Here is a 24,120-nt window from a genome sequence, read left to right on the forward strand (position 1 = left end):
CAAAAATATGTAGATGACTCCTACTACCTCTTCCAAAATCCATATCCCACATAAGTTGATAGAGTTATTTGTTGCAGATGTCAAATTATGAATCACACTTACCTATTAAGTGTAACAGCCTCAAGATAACCACTAAGAAAAAAATGCGTAAAATTTAAAGAGAAAATGAGATGACAAACAAAGATACTCAAGCCATTCGTGGGCAGTGACTAAAAAAGAATTTATTTTTGGGTGGGTCATGAAATTTACGGGAAGTCTATAGATTGGAAACCTATTAAGTTTGTAAAGTCACTGCATTGCCAAAAAAAGAATGACTGATTGCAAACCTTCACATCTGCTCAATACTCTAAACAACTCTCTGGATACCAGACTTGCAAGAGCAGGAACTGAGTTGAGACAAGGTGCTACAGTTAAAGCAGAAACATTCCTTGATGTTCACTTCACATAGGATCATTGAGAATAACAGGCGGAGGAATCAAGCAGAGTCATGGCCTAATTAAGGAAGCTCCCACCCTGTCCCTGTCCACTATTTATCCCTCAAATTTGCTCTTAACCAAGGACTATGGGCTATTTCTAGTGCTTTCCCTTTCTAATTAGAGTGTCCCATTGTTTGTTTGGGGTGAAGGGCAGATAAAGCTTGTCTTTCAAGTTCATAGGATGCTGGAATAAAAGGAGACACACTTGGACCTGATTCAGAGGCTTTCTTGAGCCCAGGATTCCCATACATACTTACATCCCTGGATTGGATGAGTTGAACAATTCAGAGTTGAACAACATTTAGACTTTCCTCCCCAGCTAAAGAATCAGTTTGTTTCTATGGGTAACTGAAGTCAAGGTAATTTTGAAAATGGATAGTAAGAGTATCATACAAATAGATTATTATCAAATATCCACATGGAAACCTATACTTCCCAGCCTGCATTACAGTTAGATTAGGACTTTGTGACAAGTTGTGGCTTTTCAAGGCCATGAGAAGGGGAATGTGAATCATTTCTAAACTAAGATGGTTTAACATAGAGACATCTCCCAAAAGCTCTTCTCCTATTTTCTGATTTCCTTGGTAGTTAAGGCACAGAAGACAATAATCCAGGGTCTCTCTACTGAGCTAATACTAGGGTTACAAGGTATGTTTGCTATTATAGCATGGACTAACCTATACTAATTCAGTTGTCTATGATTTCCACTACCATCACTATCAGTTATTTTGACAAATTTGCCACTGCTATTGGCCTTAGCTACAATCAGATGGTTGCTGGTGCGTAAGAGGTATATTTAGGGTTTTATATAGAAATCAATAGCGTGTGTCTTATGAAGACATGAAGAACATCACTCTGGAGTAATCATGAGCCCACGCCTATGTTTTGTCAACTGAAAGGTGTCTTCAGTTTTCTGCAAAGTACTTCAAAACCACAAGTTCCTTCTACTTTCAGCCAAGGGTATATGTTTCATGCAACTAATCAGGACTGTCCTTTCCTTGAACAATAGTTCCTCTAGCCCTAGCCTTCTGCACTCTGATCTACATGTTGTTCTCTGCTAGGGACTTTGGGATTTTGGCTCTTAGGTGGTATACTGGATAGTTTATGTCAATTTGACACAAGCTAGACTTGTTAGAGATGAGAGAGCTTCAACTGAGAAAATGTATCTATAAGATTTGGCATTTTCTTAATTTGTGATTGATGTGGAAGGGCCCAGTCCATTGTGTATTGGGGGCCCCTATCAGGCAAGCATTCCTGGGTTCTGTAAGAAAGCAAGCTGAACAAGCCATGTGGAGCAAGCCAGTAAGAAAGACTCTTCCATGGCCTCCGGGTCAGCTCCTGTCTCCAGGATCTTTCCTGGCTCGACTTCTACCATGACTTCCTTCAATAATGAACAGTGATGTGAATGTATAAACTGAATAAGTTCCCTTTCTCCCAAAGCAGATTTGGGTCATGGTGTTTCATCATAGCAATAGTAAACCTAACTAGTGTTGGGCGACACTGCTGGTTGGTCAGAAGTCACAGCGTCCCGGTAGCCTACCACCTTATCTAAATACCTTGTCAACATGGAGCTATCTCTATTGAGCAAAGTTTCCTTTTCGCTGCTTGCTCTTACCTGGAGAATGTCCCTGGGCCTGGAGGACTGACCTTGTCTGAAAGCTGTCTAAATCAGATGCCTGATTCATCTTTAACTTGATCTTTAGGTCCCTGCTGAGAAGACAATTGTTAGGGACTCTGCTATAGGACTCTGCTTCTACACACTAAGTCTTATGATAGGAGTGTGCCACTTAATGCAAACTAGGGTTTGTCCCCAGGTTCCTCAATTGTACATATTCCTTGTACTCTGAAATAAAATTGAGCTGATTCATTGAAATCTGTCTCTCTTTCATGCTCATGGGCCACCAAAGCCTTCTGTCATTGCATCTGCCTCTTTATCCTCTCTGCCTTGTAGTCAACAGGCCTGGAGGGAAAGAAGACCCTCACAATCTAGGATATGTGGACAATAAAGTTTTCTGCTGAATTAAATTTACACTTTCCAAAGTTTCCAAAACCCTGTCCTTATACCGACAGTCAACAACAAACATTCAGCCGGTTTACAGTTATTACAAAAAACACAAAAGTATTCAAAGATAATAGACAAAAACATTGCAAAAATACTTAAGTATCATTTAGTTGTATCTAGTTATCTGGATATATACGAATTCTCCATAAGCTTTTAAAATTTTCCATCAGTTTCTAAAAGTTTATTCTCATACTAGATTTCCGACTTCTTTCAGGGTATCTCCCTCTGACTCCCTGCATTGTACTTTCAAAGTCAACACACTAAACACCTGTATCCATCTAAGCAATATATCCTTGCTCCTAATCTTTCTGTTGGTGTGGACTGGTCTCATTTCCTCACTCATCCATGTACAGACCTAAGGGTTGTGTTTCAGTTCTCACTACTCTGTTTTTTAAGCTGTGGCATAAAAATTGCAGTGGAGTCAAGACCACCAGCATTTCAGGTCTAGGAAACTGTCTGCATATCTGTTGACTCCTTCATCGAAGTCACAATGCAACTTATTAGACCTGTACAGGTCTTCTGAAAGGATCTCCCTACCTACACATAGTGTTTTATACTCAATGCATTCTTTTACCCTGCTATTATTTTTTTTACTTTCTTAGTTTTTATTTTTTATTTATTTATTTTTTTATTTTTTATTTTTTTTATTTTCCAGTTTAAATTTAGATAAGAAACAAGGATGCTTCACAAGTCAGTTCCAGGTCCCTCTCCCTTTCCCTCCCATCCTCCCGTGCCCTCTCCCCAACCCCCCCCATTATCCCCTCATTCCCCCAGGGAGGGTGAGGCCCTCCATGGGGGTGTCCATAGTCTGTCATTTCATATAGGGCAGGGCCTAGACCCTTCCCCAAGAGTTCAGGGTGAGAGTGCACCTCACATTGTTCTATGGGAGTCCTAAGTCCGTGTGTATACTTGGGATGGGTACTTTTAAGTCAATATACCATTTTGATTTAAAATACATCCATTTTCTCCCATTTGCCCATAGCCCTAAATTTTCATTTTGTTTCTTAAGATCTTCTTCACTGTTAATTCATCCTGCCTTTTCTATTGTAAATCCTCTTCCTTTCCTACCTTTGTTATACTCGTTAGGAGAATCAGTGGCTCATCAATCCCTGGCTCTTTGAAACCAGAACTTTTGATAATACCTTTGTCTAAATATTGTCAACATCTTCTCACAGACAGTGCTGCTCACCTTTTAAAGTCCATGTCAGAGATTAATTGTTCATCAAAACTTCTTATGATCTCATTAGTTGAAATTATTTTTGATATGCACTAATTAAAATCAGCTTTTATTATACTGTTGGTTATCTACATTGGTTTTAATTTATAGGTTATTGGGTAGGAAAGATTAAAATTATAAAAATCAGATCACTGAAATGAATTGTTATACAGAAATGGCCTGACCAGTCTGTTACATCTAGCTTCTGTCCATTCTATTTCTTTCTCCTCACCTTTACCATTAAGTGTCCTCCTCTTTTTAGAAGCACTATAATGCATATGATTTTGTTGACTTAATACACCTACTGATCAATGCTACATCATCATGCAATACCTAATCTTAAGTAAGTTATACCTGGGAGTCCTGAATAATTAGGGTCTGGATGTCGGTGCGCCAAAGCTTCCCGCTATTGATTGCTCAGTTCCTCTGCCAATACAAGACTGCACAGCCTCAACTCAATTCAGCCCAAACAGGAGCATCACACAAAATGCATCTTCATGAATATTTTATTCAATTGATTCAAGCAAGATTCCAGAAAGACTCCAGTGCCCATCTTGGTTTCTGCATATAGGACAACTTTTGTAAAGACAGTCACATACTATTGATATCAATAAAGATATAAAACCAATCCTTAGGGTGACTCATTCATTCTCTGGATTTCTTTAGACAAAGTAACACCTCCTTTTATTATCTTGAATCTGATCATGGAACATTTACTGCCCAAGTGTGTCTGTGACTTTCAGTTTATTTTTGCCTTGACCTGCATCCCAAAAGCTCCTCTAGAAATAAATGACACTGTTGTACCCCTGAAAGTAGCTGTCATAGTTTAGAATTTGAAGTATACAGTACTTCTTCTCCTCAATGAGTTATCTACTAAGTATTTCTAAAAAACCAATTGCATACAATGAAAATGCAAACTTTATATGTATTTATATACACATTGAAATAAAACACTTTGTTAAGTAGACTTCATGCTCTGAAATCCAATAAAAATCCCATGAGATAAAGAAACTAGGAATCATAGCGTCATTACATCCATTTCTCATGGAACTAACTGTACTTTCTTCTGTGATTTAAAGGGTTTCCCAAGACAAACCCCTGCCATATGAACAGGGATTACTATCCCCTTTGCAACTATTGACATCAATAACTTCAGCTCTTTGCAAATTACAAAACTGAAGTTGTTTCATTAACATATCCATACACTATAAAGACAAAACATCTAACTTTAAGAACTCCAGAGTTTAATATTCAGTTTCATCAGTTTTAACTCTTTTTCCCAAATAATCGAGGTTTCTGGATTTGAAGATAAAGGATTCAAAGAAGCCAGCTGCTCACTGTGCTCATCTGCACTGGTTGAAGGATCAGTTTTCCCACATGCAGTTTCTGTCCCAACTCAATCATGAAATCAAAGAAAAGTTGTCATAGAGGAAGAGGCATTTTAAACTTCAGATTCTTCTCCTGACTGAACCATTCCATTTATACATCTTGGCAGTAGTCATTAGCAGTGAGAATCCTAAGGAGACAACAAAAGAAAATGTGCAAGTCTTTTTTTCAAGAGCTTCTGAAGTGTTGAAAAGTGTTTCTATTTAAAAGCTCCTGACAATGATTGGCAGGATCTGAGAAAACCTCACAGAATGAGCCCCACCCTCTAAAAATTAGTGCTGGGATAACAGTGAAAGGCTAACACCTAATCCATTCTTACCACAATTGAGGGATTACAAGCTAATTGCTATTTGGTGGCCCTCTCAAAGGCCACAAATGAGAGGGAACAAAGCACAGGTCATTGCTGTAGACATTGCCATAGACAGCAGAAGTAAAATATACCATATCAAACTGACATAATAAAGCAAAGAGAAGCATGTATCGGCTGACTGAGTGATTACCAACAGGCCCATTGGTCCAGTGTCTTCCTATGGATCTTAACACTTAAAAAGGTTTTTAAAAAATCAGACAGGTGTAATTTAAATTTTAGGAAACTTAACATAAAGGTAAGAGAGTACATAGGTATATAATATCCATCCAATTTTCTGCAGACAGAAAATACAAAGAGAAATGGAAATTACAGCCAATTCAGAATAGAAATAATGAAGCCCATTTACATTTGATGTAATAGATGTTTAGAATGTTAATGATATACATAACAAAATCAGAGTTGCTGACGAGATTAAATATCACCATTGATTTTCTTTGCTTTATACAAATAACCACTAAATTATAAATATAAATACCATGAAAAAATAATAAAATAATACTAGTCAAGTAATTGCACTTACAGGCCTTAGACAAATACATTCAAGTTTTTCTGGGTGTGTAATTCATAACTGTGATTACCCCTAAGGAACTATTTGCCAAGTTAATTCTGGGTGGAGAAAGTTAGTGGTCATTTTCATCTTAGCGCAGAGAGGAAGAAGCAAAAACAGGGCTTTGACATTTATCATCTAAGAAACACATGAGTATGTGAGTCATTTGTCTTTATCCATCTTTACATAGTAATCAAAGAAGATGCCTTCCTGAGTCATTTGGTTTGTCAACCAGACAATATACATTTAATCTAAATGAGGAAAGAAATCACTCGGCAAATAGAAAGTCCAAGAAGAAAAGCTCACACATGCTCAAATAGCTCTATTTCAAATGTTACATTATAAAAGATATACCTGATCAGACGAGAAAAGAGCCATGCCTTCACAGGAGACAGTTATATTTTGGTATCATGTAAGTTTTTAGACACACTACAAAGGTTCTAAAAAGCTTTCTAAAGAAATGGAATGACAGAATATAAATTTTACTTTGACTTGGATTTTCTATTCAAATAAGAATACAACAAAGTCTGGTATCTGTTAGACACTGCCATTGTACAGAGATAAGGTCACAAGTTAAAAGCATCTGATAATTAAAATGTGTTCAGAACAGGTTGAGCCTCTTGGACTTGTGTACAGTGCAAATAATAAAAACTGACTTCTACTGTAGTTATATAACTCCTTTATTCATTATCTCACAACAGATGATATTTGTTTTTCTGTCTCATTTTTTCCTTGCTAACCTGAGTCACAGGCCAGATTCTCCTCCTCTGCAACTCTACAGGGGTTCTTTGATTGGTGTCTTTTTGCAATTCTGTTCGGCATTTTAAATATGGCTTGTTCTCTTGGGATCTAAGCTACCATCCCCTCACTGAATCCCTTGGATCAAGAATTGTCTTATTAGCAGGAGAAATCTAGGTATATTGCTGGTTTGGATTGATAGTAATTATATATGTTTCATAAACCCTATGTATGAACTTCTTTGAGCATGAACTGTATTATTTTACAGTTTATACTGTATTCTATGAGACACATGGCAGCTCTTCATAAGTTTAGGTGGGATCAATAATGTCACTTCAAAAACAATTTAACACAAATGAATTGCAATATTCTTTCCATTATAGTCTGAGATTTCTCAAAAGCAAAACCGGGTTTCTGTACTGGCAAACAACAGTAACATTTAATCTAAGAAACAGAATTCCTGAAATAAATATGCCGTATGCCGGCATGTCCATGTGTATGTGTATTGCACAAGTATATGTGCATGTGCTTGTGTGTTCTAGTTCTTCTACATAATGTCCACAGGAGATGGCAACACACTATGGAAGAACCAGACAGTTTTCCTCTGAGTAGAACACTAACTAATGTCATAAAATTGTATCACATCCCTCTCCATTGACTAGCATGACCCTTCTTGGAGAGTGCTTGGATATTTAAAAATACAGAATTTTTGAATTTTCATTTTTTACCTATTTATATGTCTCTGTGTCTATAGACACTATTATTGTGTGTTCCCTTGTGTGTACATAGGCATGAAAAGGTGAAGGATCTATTGGAGATGAAGTTTCCAGTATCTGTGGGATTCATGGCTTGCTCCATGGGTGCTGCAATACTTATGTTTGTGCAGAAGTGATTTTAGTGACTGCCACATCTTCAGTCCAGAATTTTCCTTTTAAAACAAAAAATTCACAAATGCATAAAATAAAATGTGTTTTGATAGGTTTGTTGTGTCCAAGTGGTAGCAACTTCTGTACTCTCAACTGTGGAACACAGGCAACTCATTATGGAGTTTCAGACAGAACTAGAAAGCAGTAGTAGAAAATATGATAGTAGTTATCAAAAAATATCAATGCCTTTGATTCCATGGGACAGTCAATTTATTAGACATGGAGATAAAGTCCAGAATCAAACCATAATGAGATCATGTATTCAGGCAAATAGAGTTTATTTCTATTATGTTCAATGTCATTATTTCCTGGGCATATTTGTCTGATGGGCACACAGTTCTGAATTATAGTTCAGTAATTCCTTTGTAGTTTTTGTGTAATGGTATATTGCCTCCATACATATCTGTGAATCATATGTGTGTCTGGTGCTTGCAGAGAACAAAAGAAGATGTTGGATCCCCTTGTACTGGAGTTTCATGAAATTGTGAGCCACAGTGTGGGTCCTGGAAATCAAAGCCCGGTCTAATGGAGGAGGAGCAAGTCATCACCCCTGATGAGTCATCTCTGATCCCTGTAAGTCATGATTCATGTTTCCTGGACCAGTGCCTCCAGCATTCTCTGGGAGACTGTTGCTGGTGCAAATCCTCAAGCCTCCAAAGAGGTCCAGAGAATCCTGAATGACTCTACCTTTACTTATTTGGAGCCCACATATTTTACTAGCTGGAGCAACCTAGATGACTCTCAACTGAAGAATGGATGAAGAAAATGTGGTATAATTTCACAATGGAGTACTACTCAGCAGAAAAAAATGGAATCTTGAAATTCACAGACAAATGGATGAAACTAGAAGAAACCATCCTGACTAAGGTAACCCAGTCACAAATAGACAAAAATGGTATGCACTCACCCATATATGGCTATTAGACATAGAAAAAAGGAGTACAAGCCTACAATTCACACCACCAGAGAAGATAGGAAACAAGGAGGATCCAAAGAGAGACATACATGGTTCCTGGAGAAGGAGAAAGGGACAAGATCAGCTAAGCTAATTGGGAGAATGGGTGGGAGGGGAGAGGGAGTTAGAAGAAACAGAAGGGGAGAAGAGGACATGAGGGAGAAGGAAGATCAAGTTAGGGGAAGAAGAGGGGAGAGCAAGAAAACAGATACTGTCATAGAGGGAGCCATTATAGGTTTAAAGAGAAATCTGGCACTAGGGAAATGTCCAGAGATCTATAAGAATGACCCCAACTAACAATGTAAGCATTAGTGGAGAGGCTACCCTAAATGTCATTCTAAAGCCATCATTCAGTATTTGATCAAAGCAGAAGCAGAGTCCCACAGCTAAACACTGAGCTAAACTCTGGAATCCAGTTGCAGAGAGGGAGGAGTGATGAGCAAAGGGGTCAAGACCGAGCTGGTGAAACCCACAGAAACAGCTGACCTAAACAAGTGGTTCCACATGGACCCCAGACTGACAGCTGGGAAACCAGCATAGGACCACTCCAGACCCCCTGAACATGGGTGTCAGTTAGGAGGGCTGGGCAGTCTAAGGGGCCTCTGGTAGTGCATCAGTTTTTATGCATAGTACACAAATGGACTTTGAGAACACAATTCACATAGAAGTATACTCTCTCAGCCTAGACACACGGAGGAGGGTCTAGGCCCTACTCCAAATGATATGACAGACTTTGAAGATCCCCCATGGAAGGCCTCATGCTCCTTGGGGAACAGACAGAGGATGGGATAGGGGGTTTGTGTGGGGCAGCAGAGGGGCAGAGGGAGAGGGAACTGGGATTTGCATGTAAGAGAATCTTGTTTCCAATTTAAGTTTAAAAAAAGGAAAAACAAAAGCAATTTGAGGACATAAATACGTTCATAGAAGTCAGTTTTGATATACTCATTAAAAAAGATTGAATTTGTGAGAATTAAATAATTTAAAATGCAATGACCTAATTAACAGTTTAGAGAGTGTTATATGCAATTAGGCCTGCTAAACTACAAGTGGTTGAGATGCATAGCTGGAGCTTCAGCTGGCATTCTAAGGACTCTCCTATGTCTACCTACTGTGAAGAAATATCAGTGGTCAACAAGTGTAGTCTTGATGACATCCATCAAAGAGAGACAGCCAACCTAATGACGATGGTAGCTGTTTGTCCTGAGGGGACTGTGTTCTCTATCTATTCCAAAACCTCAGGTTCTTATTAGTTACTTTGTTCTGCAATGAATTTTGTTATGACCCAACCTCTTTTAAGGGATTCCTCAAGATTTAAAAAGTAGAATTAGAGGATGTTAAAAATCTGACACATTTTCAATTCAGATTGACACTACTCAAGACACAGGCATAAATAATGTTTGTTCAGAAAACAACTTCACAGAAACTGTGAGAATTTCTGATATCTATAGAAATATTAAAGAAAAACATGGGGAAACATATTTCAGGTGTTTGCAAATGTTCTCCAATCCAGTAGCATTTCTAGGAAAAAAAACAGATGTTACATGTTTCCCTGAATGACACTGAAGGACAATTTAAAGTTCTACCAAGGAGCTCTCAGATGATGACATGAGAATGCTCTCTTACACAGAAAGATCTGTTCCACATGTCTGTCATTTCAGTTTTGAACAATAAAACATGCATTGCCAGTTTTGAGGGCTGGAAAAATTTCAGACAATCATTCTTTAAACAACTTTTAAAGAATAAATATGTTTCTTAAATTATGTTCCCTTAAAATATTATTCCAGGAGATACATAAAGGTGAAATACACATGAATTTGAAATATGTCTTAGAAAGTTAAGAGTTTACACTGCTCATGCAGAGGACAAGAGTTCAGTTCTAAGACTGACTCCAGCTCCAGGGTTATTGGAAGCTTCTGACTTTGCTGGTCCCTAAACATATACACCTAGATAAACACAAATACATAAAGTAAAATAAATCTTTAAAAATTGAATAGCTTTTCTTAGGGTGTATTCATCATATGTAGGTGAAAAAATGTTAGCAGAATTTATTGACTGGTTCAGACCTGATGAGATTTTACAGGCAAAAGAATTCCTTAATAAGAGTTTAAATAAACATGAAATACTCTATCTTAAACACTTATGAAAAGACAGAGTGGTACTTACAAAGTCTAGCTGCATTTCCATATTGTATCACCTTTGAATGATGTACCAGATGACAAAATAGGAGCATTCCAACCCAATATATAAGAATATTATGTCACTAAAAAGTGTTTGAAATTGATGAAGCATGACTATAGTACAAATCAGTTTCATTTTGTTCTGTTTTATTATTGTCTTAAAATTATATGTGGATATGGATTCCTATTGCTTGGACCAGACTATATTATTCCCTCTGTCCAGTCCTTGAGGGACTGCTGCAGAGTTCGTGGGATATGTGATCCATTTAGTGGTCTATATTTAGTATTCTATAGGCAAAATCCTCCATCTGAAAGTAATCTTCAGGATAACCTTTTCAGGGGCTGGAGAGATGGCTCAGTAGGTAAGAGCACTTATTGCTCTTTCTGAGGATACTGGTTGCGTTCTCACCACCCACATGGAGGCACGATTCTAAAGTTACGCCAATTCCAGCAGATCCACTGCCCAATTCTGACCTCCAAGAGTACACAGCTATGCATTCAGTACATGTACATACATGAAAGCAAAAGATTCATATGCATAAAATAAAATATAACTTAAAATGATGTTGTAGAATATTATTTTAACGTGTGTTAAATTTGTTTATGCTGTGGAGAATCTGTTTAATGATGTAAAGATGTGTCGCTTCTGTTTGTGTTGAATTTGTTTAACTGTGTGAAGCTGTGATTCTTTGCTTGTCTAAAACACCTGATGGTCTAATGAAGTGTTGAACAGCCAATAGCGAGGCAGGGGAAAGGATAGGTGGGGCTGGTATAAATAGAAGGAGAAATTTGGAAGAATAAAGAATAAGAAGAGCAACGAGAGAGGACCCTAGGGGCCAGACACACAGACACACAGACACACAGACACACAGAACACACACACAGACACACACACACAGACACACACACACACAGACACACAGACACACAGACACACAGCCAGCCACAGAGAAACGGTGAAAGTAAGATACACAGAAGTAAGAAAAGGAAAAAGCCCAGAGGCAAAATATAGATAGGTTAATTTGATTTAAGAAAATCTAGCTAGAACAATGCAAGCTGAAGCTGGGCAGTTATAAGAAAGAAAAAACCTCCTTGTGAAATTTGTTTGAGAGCTGGGTAGTGGGATCACCCAAAGAACAAAAAAAAACTAAAAGAGTAAAGAGGTAAAATAAACAACAAAACAAAGACAATCCAAGTCTGTGGCTATTTTTAACTCCCAGTGATAAAAGGAGAGGACACAGTATATTAAAACAAAGTGAGAAAATATGCAAGAAATTCATACTCTCAGTAATTGTCCCCAAAGTCTGTGCCTTGCTATTCTCTCAATAATTACACCTATGGCATAAATCCTGATCAAACCTGTTGGATTAACCAGTGTCAGAGAACATGTTTCAACTATGGAAAGGAACAATATCTGAAAGGAATTTTGATGTTGAGTTTTAACTTAAGGTTCCTGATTTAGCTCATGGGTAAATGATGATGGATGGATCTATGGGTGGGTGGATGGATGAACAGATAGGGAAAGTTCTGTGCCCATGTTTGGATGTATTTATTAAAGTAAACTAGAAATGAAGATACTCTACTAACACTAACCTCTCCCATACTCAAGCCTCTATTTATAAAGTATGAAGTTGGACACCACCTACTGTGGGAAAAATATAAATAAATCACACCTGTATTGACCCAAATGAGGCCATGAAATGCACACACACACACACACACACACACACACACACACACACACACACACACACACTTACTGGACTAAATACTAAATGTTTCTCTAATTGGCTAGGTCTGGGAAAAGCTATATATCAAAATAAATAACGATAATGCCTTGTAATTCACTAAAGTTAATTACTGTGAGAATTAGCAAGGTCATTATGAAACAAATATGTAGTTGGATATTTTAAGAGGAATAATTTGCCATTATACAAGTGTTAACTAAAGAATAGAGAAAAACACAGAATTAAAAATTTACTGTACTCCAATAACTATTGTAATATGTGATTGTGGCACAAGTCATCACTGGATATTAAAACTAGAATATGGCTACTTTATGAAACAGTATATTCTTTAAATCTAAAAGTATCTCACCACAAGAGTTTTATTAATTATGAAGGGGAAATACTAACATTGTGGGTAAAAGCTGACAGACGCCACCTTAACCAAATGAGCAAAGTTAGTTCACCAGTAATGGAGTAAATGGGCATCACGTGCCTCCTGAGGCCACAGCATGACGTTTGTGGTAATTCCTGCTAAAAATGTACAGCACCATTCTAAGGAAATGTTAGATAAACCAAAAATTGAGGGAAGTGCTACCAAAATATTGTAGCCCGTATCTTTGACAATATCAAAATCATGAAAAACAAAGAATGAAAACTATTCCAGGAGAAATGAGACAAAAGTCACATAGAATCGGATGTAACAGTGATTATAGACCACAAAATAATATTCTGCTTCTAAGGACATTGTTTGAAAATTGAAAAAATCTAAATGTGCTATTTTTTTACTATTATTTACTAATTTTTAAAATGATAAATTACTCTATTAATGTTAATTTTCTGATTAATCTCGTCATAAACAGGAACATTTCTGAGGACATACAGAAGCATTTAGACGCAGATGTGCAATGCATTTGCCCTTACTTCTTTCAATTTAAGAAAATGACAAGCCGGGCGTTGGTGGCGCATGCCTTTAATCCCAGCACTCGGGAGGCAGAGGCAGGCGGATCTCTGTGAGTTCAAGGCCAGCCTGGTCTACCGAGCGAGTTCCAGGACAGCCTCCAAAACAATACAGAGAAACCCTATCTTGAAAAAAAAACCAAAAAGAAAAAAAAAAGAAAATGATAGAGATGAGGGTGGTTATCATGTAAGGGATCTAGAGAAATGCTAGTTACTCTCCATTTTTATAAGCTTTCTGTCACTTTGGAGTTGTTTCAGAATGGAAAATTAAATCATATTCTTCTGTTATGATGGACATGTAAAATGTGCTACAGAAGGCTCAGCTGGGGTTCCAGCAAAACTCTCTAGGGGTGTGGGTATTATGGCCCATTTCCTAGAGCAGCAAGAACAAGAAGCTTATCTCCTGTGTGGATTCCCGCTGTAATGGAAAATAGATCAAAATAACCATTGAATTCAGAGGGGGAAATTGAAAACACACAGTCAGACAATATCTTGTCATCTAAATGCATTTGAACTATTTAAATGAATGAACAGCACCTCAGCAAACTCAAGGATATCTCTGATGTCATCTAGAGAAGGCAATGGAGTCAACAATGCAGATGTGAAAGTAAACCCAACTTTGGGGAATTTTGAGAGACCAAGACATCTGGGAGAGGAAATTCAGTGATATTCAGAAGAAAAATGGATATTTTATTCATCTTAAAAAATTTACCCAGCTTTTCTAATTCCATCATTCCCTCAGCCTGCCCTTTCCCTATAATGAGACTGATGACTAGCTTATATGCCATCCTAGAGTCTTCAACCAGTTTCTGATGGAAGCAAAAGCAGACACCAACAGCTAAACACTGAGTCAAATTCCTGAAAATCCAGTTCAGAGAGGGAGGAGTGATGAGCAAAGAGGTCAAGACAAGGCTGGAGAAATCCATAGAAACAACTGACCTGTACAAGAGGGAGCTCATGGACTCCAGACTGATGGCTGGGAAGCCAGCATAGGACCGAACCAGACCCCCTGAACGTGGGTGTCAGTTTGGAAGACTGGGAAATCTATGGGGATTCTGGTAATGGATCAGTATTTACCCTAGTGTGTGAATGGACTTTGGGAGCCCATTCCACATAGAGGGATACTTTTTCAGCCTAGACACATGCGGGAGGACCTAGACCCTGGTCCAAGGGGTGTGATAGACTTTGAAGATCCCGCAGGGAAGACCTCACCCTCTCTGGGGAGCAGAAAGGGGATGGGACAGAGGGTCAGTGGGGGACAGGGAAAGATGGGCAGGAGAGGGAACTGGGATTGACATGCAAAACAAGATTGTCTTCTAATTTAAACAAAACTTTAAAAAATCGTAGATACTGGAAAGAAGAAAATGTTGCGTTAAACATTATACAGACAAAATCCTGGAAACAGTTGCAATATGCAAGTACTGGGTCACGAAAATGTAGAAATTGGATGATTTCTCTGAGAATTGCTACATGTTTAGTGGAAACTACTTTATTTTCACCAGGTTTGCCAGACACAAGTTTTCTCTTAAGTTAAAATGAAATCTACACACATTACTTTTGCTTCCCAGAGCAACTGTTTATATTTCATGGAAAACCAACACATATTAAAGATAGTACAGATTGATTCCTACCTTCTAATATAGTTGAAAGAAGTTTTAAATCAAATTATGTTTATAAAGTTTGACCAAGTTGAAGAAAAGCACTAGCAAAGAGTTATCCTGTTTAGAAAATGATTGACAGAGAAGTTCACCAAATTCACCAAAACAACTTCAGAATTTAACTACAAGCATAAAACATTTCCTTAGGTAGAAATTATTTTAAACCTTCAATTTGCTATCTTTTAATTGTGTGTGTGTGTGTGTGTGTGTGTGTGCTCTTTAACACATGGCCCTACATAAGCCAATAAAAGGCATTTGATCCCTCTGGAGCCAGAGAATGGGTGATCAAGGGACCTTCAACTTAGGTGCTTGGAATTGACCTCAGATCCTTGGTAAGAGTAGTGTCTGACCTTCACCGCTGAACCATCTCTCCAGCCTTCAAGTGGAGAGTGTCAGGAAAGCAAAGATACTGGTTCTATAAATTTTGCATAGCTCAGTGATGAAATATAAAAATAGGAGCTTACTGATGATATAAATTAAAAATTACACTGATCAACATGTGAGTGGGAATGTTCTGATGAACTGACAATGTGTGCTAGAGTATTGTGTGCATGAGTGTTTGTAGCAGCCAACATGATGCATACTCATTACCTCAATTAGCATGTATACATAGCTTGCCCAGTAGTGTCTGGCATAATTCTAAGCACTGAAGACTGACAGCAATAAACATGAAAAAATAGATGCCCTTGAACTCATAAACTACAGTTGATCCACAATTTAAAGCTTTGTTTTATTTCCCTCAGATTACCCTCATACTATTAAGTATTTGTAAATGGTACTATAGATTTATTATTTCCTGAAATTCATGAATCACTCATTTAACTATTTTTCTATTGTGGGACACTAACTACTTCAAAACTTTATTATAACAAACACTGCTGAAAAGTGGTGCACATTTATAATGAATGCAATTTCTTATTCAGCTCTAAAAGCATGATCTAAGAAAATGCATTAATGCTTCCTCTTGTGTTTTTCCACTGGCTCTTGAAAGACCATAATTATTTACAGAACAAGTTAAAGCATTGAGTTCATAAGAAAATGAAATAACTAACTGGTTAACTAAAATGTTTTACTATTAAAGTTTCAGTTTACATCTTTATTATAATTGAGAAAAGAATTTGTGTTTATGGACATTTTCACTCATTTTCTGATTTATTCATATACTTTCTTATCAATATGTGAGACTTCTTTCTTGCTCACATTACTTTAAGCACTCTTTATATGGGTAAAAATAATAATATTTTGACAAGGAAACTTATACTGTATAATAACGGGAAAACATGGACAGCAACCTTAAAACTAATGCATTTGTATAAGCATAAGCTGGGGAATGTCTGACCTTATTATACTACATCTTGGCTTCCAATGGTTCAAGTAGCATAAGCTAAAGGAGGGCAACATTGAAAGACACTAGGGAAAAAAGTCCACTTTTATTTTAAGGTTTTTATATTGAGAAAAGACATGTGTTAAATGTGGGAGGAACACGTACTATTCTTTAAATGTGAAAAGGCCCACTCATATTTGGATGTACATTTTAAGAGGGATATGAACATAAAAGGTCTTTCTTGAGGAGAGTGAGAATTAGAATAGACTTTAAAATTAGATCATCTTGGGGAAGAAGTGGAGCTATTTACCTTGAAAATGCCGCACTTTCTCCATCTATCAATATTCCAGAATCAACTTTTGCTAAGTTTTTGATATTCACAGCTTTCAGTGAGTGTACACTCTATGACCAGTAGAATTTCAACGAGTGATTATTGAGTGTATTAAGTGGCTGAAGAATGAGTGAATGGATGAATCACCAAGTGGGTCGAGATCAAAACCACAGTATCTCCTTACTGTCATGTTTCTAATATTAAGGATCTCTGAACAGAGGAGAAATTGCCACAAGAAACAGTGAGCAGGCAGCATCCAACAGACTCTGTTAACTCAAAGTGGAGAAGAAACTTCAGAGACAGAATGACAAGTTAGCATTCTCCAGCCTCTTCAGTAAGGACACCCTTATCTCCGCAATCCTTAGTTTCTCTGAGAGAAAGAGTTTGTCATGTACTAGTGAAAATAATGATAAGGAATGGTAGAACAAAATAAGGATGTGAGAAGTACTCAAAGTTTTATGACTTTGAGCCTGAGATGATGGGGAAGTTTTGGAAGGAGTCATTATGTACACATAATATTTGAAGATATATTTCAAATGGGAAACCTGAATGTCAGAAACTCAGATTTAAAATATCTCTTGGATTAACTTAAATCATTTTATATTATTCTATGCATTTTAGAATGGAATTATGTATTTGAATGTGATGCTTCGCCAAAACACTGAATGAAGCAAACACGCTCAGGAAATGCACCTCTTTCATATTCGGCTTGGTGAAGGTACTATGGGCACCAGAACTTAAATGACTAGAAGGTGATGTTTCCTTATTAATGTTTATCAGAGCTGGCCTGACACAAGGAGTTGTTCTAGAGGATGTGTCTAATTGAGATAAGAATTTTTCCTGAACTTTTATGCCTAATACATTAACTGAAACCAGGTCTCTAGCCAAATTAATCAAGCAGATATATAAACTATTTAAGACGTTTGAGTGGGAGAGCCACAGCCTCTCTTTCTAGGCTCAGTCTGCCAAAAACCATTGGAGGCGTCTCTATTTCTAATATTAGATACTACAATTGGACCTCCGCCTCCTGCCTTCAGATAACTATTCAGCAGGGCCGACTCTCAGCTTATGTGAAGATATAGGAGAACAGAATTTGTGACATCCTGGGAGTTTGCCAGATTTCAGTGGGTGGTGGGACCAAGGCTGAAGGCCAAGTGGCAAATTCACTAGAAACATGCACAAAACATACCCTCATGCTTTTGTTGACTAAAAAGATACTTTTTTTATCATGGGGGTAGTAAGGAAATAATCTAGTTACACTGTCTCTCCAAGAAAAATAATTCCAAGTTGAGGCTGATATACTGTGTGGGGAAAAAAACTAAAATAAAAAGCTTAGCTGTAGTTCATTAACTTTAATTGGTTTTTGTTGCTTCTCCTCAGGTTTCCTGGATCTTTCCGCCATCTCCTCCCCCAACTCTCTGCTTCCCCTTCTTCTACCTCTCGCCTCCTCCCCCTCCAATCTGGCTACCCTCCTTCCTGGCAGCATTTTTAGCTTTAATTTGATAGTAAAAAACTGAATCCAAAGTTACAGAATTCTTCAAATTCAACTTCTTTGAAGAAAAAAGAAGTTTTAGAAAAAATTAGCTACCCCAGCTGAGATCTAGAAGGACATCAAAGGCACGTGCCCCAGCTCGTGACAGCTGCCCTCAGAGGGCAGAAGGATTGCTCTCCTCAGGAAATCAGCCACTTTTTCAGAAGCCATTGTTGGAACCCTTAGTACAGGCACATGTCTCTGCCTCAGAAATAAGCAGAGACACAAACAAGGTATCCATAATCATGGATTTTAGACAACTGAAAAAACAGATTACAAACAAGTGAACAAGCCAATATATTTTTAAAATGTAGATGCAATGAAAAAGTAAAGGGCTATGAGATTAAAAACAGTGTAGTATTAAAGTGAAGACAGTAGTTTTCTCTAGGATCTGTATCGTGAATGCACCCCGGAAGAATGCAAGGGTTTAAATACTGCACACTTTCTTCAGGAAGGACCTCTAGACAGGCATAAAGAAGGCCAAAGGTAGAATGCAATAAATAAGACAGACATGAGGAAGAGGCCAACAAAAATGAAAAAACAAAGTTAATTGAATACCTTTGCATTCATCCCCTCCTAGTACAGAGTTATCTGTGTGCAAGAGTCTTCTGCGATAGTCATCCAATCTGTCAGGCACCAAACACTTGCTATATTGAAATTTTATGAACAATTAATTCTAAAATGTGATGCTTTTTCTTAAATCCTTGCTCCAGAGTAACTACTTTTTATCATTTCAAAAGTATTTTACAATCTTGATTCAATCATGAGGTACTAAATTTGGGTATAAGATATAAAGGAACATATGAAATGTATCTTAGTTAAAATAGTTCATTCCTGTGTACCAATAATTAACATACCCAAATTAAATATAGTTACATGAATGTGTAATTCTTTCACCTTTTATTTCAATTATTCTATAAAGTTGGAGTTAAATTGATGCGTACATGGTCCATGATACCTTTATATCTAAAGTACACACACACACACACACACACATATTTCTATTTTACTATACACACATAAGAACACATGTACTAAAATATAAGTGCAAACGTATTTGTGTGTATATTGTGTATCCCATTTTAAGACCATGAAAAACATGGCCAAATGCATTTAATTATCTATATTGTATTTTTATAATTAAGATGCTTCTTCAGAGAATGTAAAGCTATTTTAGATCCACTCTTAACTCATCAGATATAGAGGTTTACTCCCAACGAAAGAAGAAAATAGAAAAGAATATTCAAGTGTGTTTTGGTTCATTGGAGTATTCCCATTTTAATTTCAAAGCAAACATAAATGTGTTCCAATCTGATGTATCCAGGTACGTGCACCTGAAACTCACAATTAATTCCATGATTCCTAGTTGGAGTGGAAGTCTAATTTTGAGAAGAAAAACGTTTGAAGGAAAACAAAACATGGCAATAATGTCTGGGCAACATAAATTCCTGAAACCAAGAGAACTTAATTCCAGTGATCTTATAAGACAAACTGACAAATGGAAAGATATTTAACCTTCTGGACCTTAACATCATTACATTGACAATAAGACTATATTGAACTCACAATTTTTAAAACAAGGTAAATGTTGTAGTCCAGCTATTAAAAACTGTTAAGTAGATGCAAATATCAATAATTCTTCTTCAATGGCACTGTACTGATGAGACTGTTGGCTATTTTCTTCATGAAAAATACAATTTATATTAATAGTTTGGAGAGGAAGGACAAATTGAAAGAAAACAAATAACGGGACCACACAATTATAACTGAACCATGCAATCATCACAAACTGAACTTTCTGACACCATAAGTCCCAGTAGGTCCTCCCCATTTGAGTTATTTATGTGAGGCACTTTCATCCAGTGAGAAGAAAGTTAACATGATCATTTGATTGTAACAGGAGACTCGTTCTCTGATTGTGAGGGTGGACAGGACCTCTGTTACTCACAAAATGATTGCCTCTCCAACATCAGAAACTGAAGAACCTGTCCCCAATGCAATGGTGTTTAGAGATAATACTTGGAAGATAATTAGGCTTAAATGAGTCCATGAGACCAGAGTCCACATAGCTTAGTGATTTTATAAAAGGAAGAAGAGCAACCAGATGCCTCCTCTCTACAATTTTAGGATTTAGCAAAACTGCAGCTTTCTGAAACCCTGAAGGATAGCCCTAATCAAGAACCAAATCTACCAACTCCTAGACAGTATGCAGAACTATGGAAAATATATAGTTATTGTTACCCAATCCACGACATTCTGCCTCAGTATGCCAAGTTAGTATACACTCATTTTTACATTATTTAATGAGCCACTGGATCCCAGAACCACTTCAAAAACTTATGTCAGAGAAAGTTTAGAAAAAGAAGAAAGGGGGAGGAAGGAAGAAAGGAAGGGAGAAATGAAGGAAGAAAGGAAGAAAGGCAAGGTATGTCCATAGTCCATATTTTCAAATGTGCAGTGCTGGCATTTGAGTTTTGGCTGTAACCAACAGACATCTAATTGAACTAAAGCCAGCATAAAAGGAGGGAATTCATGTGTAATACTGTAAACCCAGACAAATACATATGCTGTTGAGGTCATGGAACCTAGAGAAGAATCTACTATTGTTACTTTCCTAAGCCAATATGACTCTAACAATATTCTAAATACGTATCTTTATACTTGTAGACAAGTATAACTTGCCCACTCATCATAGAGGCTGCTGTTTGCAGCAAGTAGAGACCATCACAGAACACCACAGTAGATCAAGTTGAAAAGAACAACTAATTATGAGGTGTCCATCCCCAGTTGACTAATCGTTTTTTTCCTCTACCCCCCTTTTTTTATTTAAGTTACAAACAAATTTGTTTCCCATGTCAATCCCAGCTCCCTCTCCCTCCCCTCCTCCCCATCCTTCCCCATCAGGCCCCTCAGTCCCCTAACCAATATCCACTCTGATCCCCAGGGAGGGTGAGGCCCTCCGTGGTGGGTCTCCAGAGTCTGTCATGTCATCCAGGACTCCTTCAAGAGTCCAGACAGAGAGAACATCTCTTATTGTGGAATGGGCTCTCAAAGTCTATTTGTATGCCAGGGATAAATACTATCCAAGGCCCCATAGATTACCTAGACCTCCTCACTGACACCCACATTCAGGAGGTCTGGATCAGTTTAATAGCTGGACTAAAACATTCCCAAAGTTAGATATTCATACACATATGTGGATGGATGGATTTATTTCTTCTATAGCTCTTCACAGGTTTTGGCATGGTAGTGAGAAGTAGAATTCATACAAATTATTATTTCCTGGAAGACTAGGGCATTTCTATCAACATGTCATTAATACTTCTCTCTACATAACCAAAACCATGAGGACCAGAGAAGTGACACTACTCAAAGCAAATTCATATTAATAATCTTATGGCCATCGAGTCTAATGAAAAGAAATGGCCTTTCGCCTGAGACTAACTTTTGACTCATCCAATTACAAATATTTAGGTCTTGGGGAAAAGTTAATGATACCTGCTAGATCATAATTGCCTCCTCTCTGAAAAACAGTTAATGACTCTACACTTTACTGTGGTACCCTGGGGACTAAGCTACTGATAAGAAATCAGGTGAAGGAGTCTATCTGCTGCAGATGTTTACTGTTAACCTCTTTCACCTTTTTCTCCTTTTGTACTCAGAGGTGGCTGAATAATCACAAAGAGGCACCATGGCTGCCACATAGATGGTAGCATTTGCGAGAAAGGCTCTGCTTTGGACTCATTGGCTGCATCTTGCACATTTACATCCACAAAGCACATGCTGCTCCTTTATTACCTGAAGAGCAACCATTCATCCCAAGGCTGTTTCAAGGCATCTTTCTTTTTCTAATGGGTGATCTACACACTCTACTCTTTTCACAGCTGCTATTATAAATACATTTTTTGTTTGTTTTTCGAGACAGGGTTTCTCTGTGTAGCTTTGGAGCCTATCCTGGCTCTTGCTCTGTAGACCAGGCTGGCCTTAAACTCCAGAGTGCTGGGATTAAAGGCGTGTGCCACCAATGCCTGACTTAAATATAATTCTTCTTTTATTATTTCTTTTACTTTTTGAGATTATTATATAATTAAATCATTTTGCCTTTCCATTTCCTCTCTCCAAATCCTCGCATATATTTGCCTTTGCTCTCCTTAAAAATCATGGCCACATTTTTTATTCATTTCATACATAGGCATATGTAACGAGCATTCTTCCAACCAGCCTGGCCACAGAACTGCATCAACCCCAAATAACACAGAGACTCTATTAGTTACAATGCTGTCGACCAATGTCCAGGGCTTCTCATTGACTAGTTCTTTCTTAAGTATTACCCATAACTACTAATATGTATATATTTCTATAAAGTCTTACCTTACCAAGGACACCAGCCTCATGTGTCCTTTCTTCCTGGGATCACATGGCAACACCCTACCATTTACTATGCTTTCTAGAATCCCCAATGACTCCTAGTCCCACCTATCTTGTTTCCCTATTTTCCAACAGTGCGTTATTTATCAACCAATAAGACAAACATACACAGAAGGACTTCCCCATCACGTATATACATACATACATGTATAGGTATATAAACATACATATTTCTAAATGATAAATACAATTTAACCAATATAATAGTACTTGTATGCATGTTTTCAAGGCTGAACTTTGGCCAACTAATGAATATAACTATGTATATTCAGGGATATATATTTAAGGAATTGCTCTATGTCAAAGAAAGATACATTTTTTTCTACCTAGGCTTAATATTAGAATGGTTTCAGTTTAAAATAAAGCCTCCAAATTCTCTCTGGACAATACTCTAAAATACAGCAAAAAATCTAGTGATAGTGTTAGTCACATACCTTGCTGGCATAAAGGGGTTCCCTTGCAGAGACAAAGGCTCTCCCGAAGTTCCCCATGATTTTACCCCATGCCCACCTTGTTTTCTAGCTCCTTCCTAAATAGAGAAACTAAAGCTCAGAGAAAAAGGCACTGGGTGAAGTGAGACCACAGGAAGAGACACAGGAAGGGGCCGAAACCCATCATGTCTCCAGATGAGATACTGAACTCTAGATTTAAGATGAAAATAAAAAAATCCAGAAGGTCCAAAACCTTCCCAGAGCTCACAACCTCCTCCCTCAGACATCACAAATGGCCAGTGAGCCCATGAATGGGAGAATGTGGCTTTTGCAGGACTAGAGGGAGTTTCAGTGGAGAGATGGCATTTGAGCTAGGTCCCGCTGCACGAGTGGGAGTCTGCTGTGCATAGAAAGGAAGGAAGGGCACTCCAGGAAAAGAAACAGCATCTGGGACAAGACAGAGTTTCAAAGACTGGCATATTCAGAACCCAGTGAGACATGCCTTGTGGCTGAAGCGTAGGGGGCATGTGGGAGAGGAGAAGACAGGAAGACAGAAAGTTTTAGAGGAAAAGGTGGGGGAGGCTTTGTAGAGGACAAACAGCACACCAAGAAAGCCTCGGGGATGATGGACAAGGGCATGGCCCAGCATTGCTTTGTGCTTTCAGGGATGTCCCTGGAAGCTTGGACAGACTAGAATGTAAAATCAGCTGATATCCAGTTTCCATAAAGTAATCAAGAAGATGGTCCTGATCGTCATGCACTGAGAGGCTACACATGAACATTCTCTAGCCTGTGGGACTCTCTGAGGATGATGAAGAAGGAAGAACACATTAGGACTTTGTAAATGAACAGGCAGCAACAGTCAAGACACAGTGGAAAT

The 24,120-nt window shown here is 37.8% G+C and overlaps 1 long non-coding RNA gene across 1 annotated transcript; it reads right to left on the reverse strand.

Annotated features, from left to right (window-relative positions):
• Nucleotides 1-4,244: 4,244 nt before the first annotated feature.
• LOC121133134 lies at nucleotides 4,245-23,549 on the reverse strand. The gene is made up of 2 exons (XR_005869880.1): nucleotides 23,244-23,549; nucleotides 4,245-5,270 (listed from the first exon to the last, which is right to left on the reverse strand). It is a non-coding gene; the product is annotated as an uncharacterized LOC121133134 (long non-coding RNA).
• Between the last annotated feature and the right edge of the window lie 571 nt (nucleotides 23,550-24,120).

The sequence above is a fragment of the Mesocricetus auratus genome, unplaced genomic scaffold (assembly GCF_017639785.1).
Source record: "Mesocricetus auratus isolate SY011 unplaced genomic scaffold, BCM_Maur_2.0 Super-Scaffold_100020, whole genome shotgun sequence".
Taxonomy (NCBI): domain Eukaryota; kingdom Metazoa; phylum Chordata; class Mammalia; order Rodentia; family Cricetidae; genus Mesocricetus; species Mesocricetus auratus.